Raw genomic sequence first — 5,554 nt, forward strand, 5'->3', positions numbered from 1 at the left:
TTCTTTCACCAGATAGTTTTATACGTTGGTAGCACCAGGGTTCAATAGGCTTTGAAAAGACAGCTTGAGCACCTAATCACTATTTGTAACACTGATCCTATGAAAACAAAAAATGTTACGAATTCACAGAAATAAACTTTCATGAATAGAAACACATCTCCCCACCTTGCCTGCCCACTAAGACCCTACCACGAGCCTTAAGAAAGGCGCTGGACACACAGCAACCACAAGAACACAGAAGCTCACCGACTACCATTCTGTCTAACGCCTTTCTTCCTAGTTCAATTTTCTGCCTCCTGAATCATACCCTTAAGTAGTTCCTTTGGCAATATCCTTTTTGTTTGTTTGTTAAATTCTAAGACCTTTTTTGTGAGGTTTTATTGTTTGGGAGATTTTAGCTGGCTACAGAATTTAGGTTATTATTCATTTTACCTTAACTTCTTAGGATATTACTTGACTGTTTCCTGACTTCTGTTACTGCCTCTCGAGAAGTCTTCGGTCAGTCAAATTGTGATTCCTTTGTTGGTAACCTGTCTTTTTACTAAAGTTGCTTTTATTATATTCTTTTTGTCTTTAGTCATCTGTGGCTTCACTAAGATGTGCCTACATGTGGACTTACTTTACATATTCTGCCAAGAAACATGTTGTGCTTCTTGAATATTAGACTCATAATTTTATTAATGCTAAAAAATTCACAGCTGCCTTATCTTTGTGTATTTACTCTCCACATTCTTCTTTACGTATTCTAACTGAACAATCATAATGGATGTATGTTTCAACTTCTTATATCTCCAATGTCTCTTTATGTTTCATGTTTTCCATATTTTCTTTTTAATGCTTCCAGATAATTTCCTCAGATTTATCTTCCAGTGTACTGCTTCTTTTTAAGCTATAGCTGATATGTAACCTATCCACTAATTTTACTGACTACATGTTTTATTTCTAAAAGTTCTATCTAGTTATTTTTAAGTAAGTCTATTCTTTTCATTCACTCTGACACTTTACTGTTTCTTCTTTTATGTCATTATACATATGCATATTTGACAGTCTTATTTGAAAGTTACATTAGTTGACACACTGCCCTGGACAGTGGATTGTTTCTTTGGCATTTTATAATTTTGGAGTGTGAGCTTATCTTCATTGTAGCATTATGTATAAAATCTTGTGTGCCCTGGGTAAATGTGTCCTTCCAAAAGAGGCTTTTAATTTTCTTCTTCCAGTCATGAGGCTGTAAATCATCTGTACACTATTCTCTCAGCTTGGGAATTCTCAGACAGTCATTTACTTTTACACAATTTTTGTTTTCCTCAAGGGATCAGTCTCTATATCGTCCCTACTATCAAGGAAAGAAGGTCTCTCCTGATAAAACTCAGCCCATACAGACTGGGAGACATAGCTACTTCCTCAAGATATGCATATAACAAAGCAAATCTAAAAGTGGCATGAAGAATCAAGAAAAAAAAGAAAACTCATCTTTAGTAACCAACCCAAATCAAATAGAGATCTGTAAACTGTCTGACAAATAATTCAAAATAATTATCTCAACTTAAAGAAGAAATATTATAATTAACATCACATAAATACAAAAGATTATAAGAGATATTATAAACAATTACACACCAACAAATTGGATTACCTAGAAGAAATTTATAAATTCCCAGACACATGCAACCTACCAAGACTAAATCATGGAAAAATACGAACTCAAAATCATGAAAATATAAAAAGATTAGTGATTAAGGAGATCAAATCAATTATAACAAGTTTCCCATCAAGGAAAAGCCCAGGATCTGATAATTTCATTGATAAATTCTACTAAACTTCTTTTTCAAAACTAACATCAATCTTTCTCAAACACTTCTAAAAATTTGAAGAGGAAATACTACCAAACTCAATTTACCAGGTGCATTCTCAGGGCTGTAATCTAAAACATTTGACCACCACAACTTGCTTTGAAGAAAATTTATTTGCTCATAGTTCTGGAGATTTCAGGGGTTCGTTCAGTCACGTTAGGTCAAGTGAAGTCTGTGGAGCTCAGGGCATGACATGGGCAGGAGAGAGAGAGAGAGAGAGAGAGAGAGAGAGAGAGAGAGAGAGAGCAAGAGGGGGGGAGAAAGAGAGAGAGAGCAAGAGGGGGGGAGAAAGAGAGAGAGAGCAAGAGAGGGGGGGGGAGAGAGAATGAACAAAGGCTATGTTCTTATATCATGAAAATCAGAAGCAAGAGACAGAGCAAGGGGAAGAGGGACCACATGTAATCCCCAAGAACACACCACAGGGACCCCTTCTTAGCAACCAAGCCCCATCTCTGATATGGCTGCCTTGTCTCTGTGAGGTCTGGGGGACATTCTAAATCTAAACCATACTATCAGGCCAGCATTATCCTCATACTAAAGCCAGACAAGGACACTGCAAGAAAAGAAATTCACAGGCCAATATCCCTAGTGAGCTTTGATGCAAAAATGTTTAACAAAATACTAGCAAATCAAATTCAACAACACATTAAGTGACCATTCACTACGGTCCACTGAGACTTATCACAGGGATGCAAGAATAGTTCAACATATGTAAATCTATAAATGTGATAAACCACATTAACAGAAAGAAGGACAAAAACCATATGACTACCTCAAAGTAAAATTTAATATGCTTTCATGACAAAAGTCCCCAACAAATTAAGTGTAGAAGGAATGTACCTCAATAAAATGAATGTTATATATGACAAACCCACAGCCAATATCATACATAATAATAAAGTGCTGAAAGTTTTTCCCTCAAAGAAATAACAAGACAAAATACCCACTCTCAACATTCTGTTCAACATAATACTGGAAGTTCAAGCCAGAGCAATTAAGCAGAAAAAGGAAATTAAAAGCATCCCAATTAGAAAGGAAGAAGTTAAATTGTCTGTTTCTAGATGACAGATGACATGATCTCATATATTGAAAACTCTGAAGACTTCAGCACAAACAAACACAAAAAATAATTAGAATAAGTGAATTAAATAAAGTTTTAAGACACAACACCAATATACAAAAACCAGTAGCATTTCTATACACTAATAACAAAGTACTCAAAAATAAAGAAAATTCCATTTATATCACCTATAAAAATATAACTCTTAGAAATAAATTCAACCAAGGAGTAAAAAGATCTGCACAGTGAAAACCATAAAATGAGCCGGGCGTGGTGGCGCACGCTTGTAATCCCAGCATTTGGGAGGCTGAGACTGGAGGATCGCGGATTGCGGAACGCCTCAGCTACTTAGTGAGGCCCTTTGCAACTCATTGAGACCCGGTTTCAAAATAAAGAATAAAAAATAGGGCAGAGGGTGTAGCTAGGAGGTCAAATGCCCCTGGGTTTCTTCCCCAGACCTGAAAAGAAAAAAAAGAAAACCATAAAATGTTGATGAAAAAAAAATTGAAAAAGACAGCCAGGCGTGGTGGCACAGGCTTGTGATCCCAGCATTAGGGAAGCTGAAAAAGAAGGATGGCAGTTTGCCGGGCGTGGTGGCGCACGCTTGTAATCCCCAGGCTTGGGAGGCGGAGACAGGAGGATCGCGCAGGTTCGAAGCCAGCAGTGCTGGTGTAAGAGACCCTGTTTCAAAAATATAAAATAGGTCTGGGAGTGTAGCCTGGAGGTAGAAGGGCTTCCAGGAACCCCAGTACCACCAAAAAAAAAAGAAGAAGGATGGCAGTTCATGGACAGCCTCAGCTACTTAGTGAGGCCCTTTGCAACTCAGTGAGACTCTATTTCAAAATAAAAGAATAAAAAATAGGGCTGGGGGTGTATCTCGAAGGTAAAATGCCCCAGGGTTCCAACCCTAGTACCACAAAAAAATTTTGAAGAAGACAAATAGAAGATATTCCATATTTGTACATTAGAAATAATATTAAAATGTCTATACTACCCAAAGTGACCTGCTTCAGTTAACCTGTGAATCATCCCTAATTTTGGCTTTGCATTTATAGACACAATTTTAATGGATCCTCTCGGGTGTCTGTGGTGTTTAAGAAAACAGACTCTGATATCTGATAGACATGATTTTGAATCCTAGTGTTTCCATGTTATCAATGAGAATGTATTCAGCAACGTGGAGCTGAACCAATTAAAAATGGCTTAAGTGATGAGTGTTGATTACCTCCAGACGTAGGACTGGTCCTGAGGTAAGTTTGGTTAATTCAGTAGGTTCTTTCCATGTCTCCATTTTGCCACCTTCAGAATGTCACCTTTGTTCTTTGGTTTTCTCCCTTTATGTCCATCAATATTATCTCCATATTGGAGGTCTCCAATAGCCCAGCACGCCACAGCTTCACACCACAGCATCTGGAGATAGAGAACAGTTAAACTGTCTTTTTTAAGAACAAGGATAAAGTTTCCAGGGCCCCCATAGGATATTTCTCTTCACATGACTGAATTAATTATTTGGCAAGGAGACTGGATCAGATCAATGAGAAATCACCCCTTCTCACTGCAGATATGGCTGTCCTCACTAATGGTGTAAAATATTAATGTCATTAGAGGGAAAAAAGGGGAAAATAGCTGTTGAGTTGATCACTAGCAGAATGTTCTCATCTTTCTGACTGTATGATCATTAGAAGGTTGCTGAACATTGCTCAGCCTCAGTTCCTTATCCACTAAATGCAGATAATAATAGTACTTACAGTACACGTTTTTGTGAGGCTTAACTAGGATCATTCATGAACAGTACTTAGCATCCTGCCTGGCATGTAACTACCCAACAAGTGTTACCTATTAATCTGCCATCTAGTTTCTCAATGAATATTATAATCAGTCTTTTTTATATTTCTTCTGACCCTTCTTCCTCTTTTAGCACCTAACAACTTTATAATAAGAATCTTTGATGTGATTGAAAGCTTTTCTTATGTTAACTGAATTTCTTTTTTTGCACTATACCATGGCCATTTATTCAATTTAAAGTACAAAAGTAGATCTAATGCAAAATTAAAAGACTGACCAGCACTAATAATAAAGAGAAAATTACTATAATTCTGGCTATAATTCAATTTATTTTATTTGAAACATCCAAACCAAAAGAAATATATATATATATATATATATATATATACAATGAAGGCTTTGTTCAGATACCTTTCTCATATGCCTATGAAATAAAAGATTAAAACAGAAAAGTTTTCAACATAAATTTTCACTTTAATTATTACCTTCATGTTTGTATGAAATTTTCTTAAATGATGTGAAAATGATACTGAATTATGTATGTATAATTATATGTTGTTACAAGAATATTGTTTGATATTTCACCCTTTTCTCTTCTTCCTTCTTTCTTTATTTTATTCTTTCCTCCTTTTTATTATGTTATTGAAGATTGAACTCAGGGGCATTCTGCCTCTGAGCTACACTCTCAGCCCTATTTAATTTTTTTAATTTTTGAAACAGAATCTCACTCAGTTAACACAGCCTCAAAGTTATGAACCTACTGTTTTAGCCTCCCAAGTGCTGAGATTACAGGCATGTACCACCACACCCAACTTATTCATATGTCTTATATGAGATAAGGGGAAAATATATAAGT

This window comes from Muscardinus avellanarius (assembly GCF_963383645.1).
Source record: "Muscardinus avellanarius genome assembly, chromosome: 7".
Lineage (NCBI taxonomy): Eukaryota > Metazoa > Chordata > Mammalia > Rodentia > Gliridae > Muscardinus > Muscardinus avellanarius.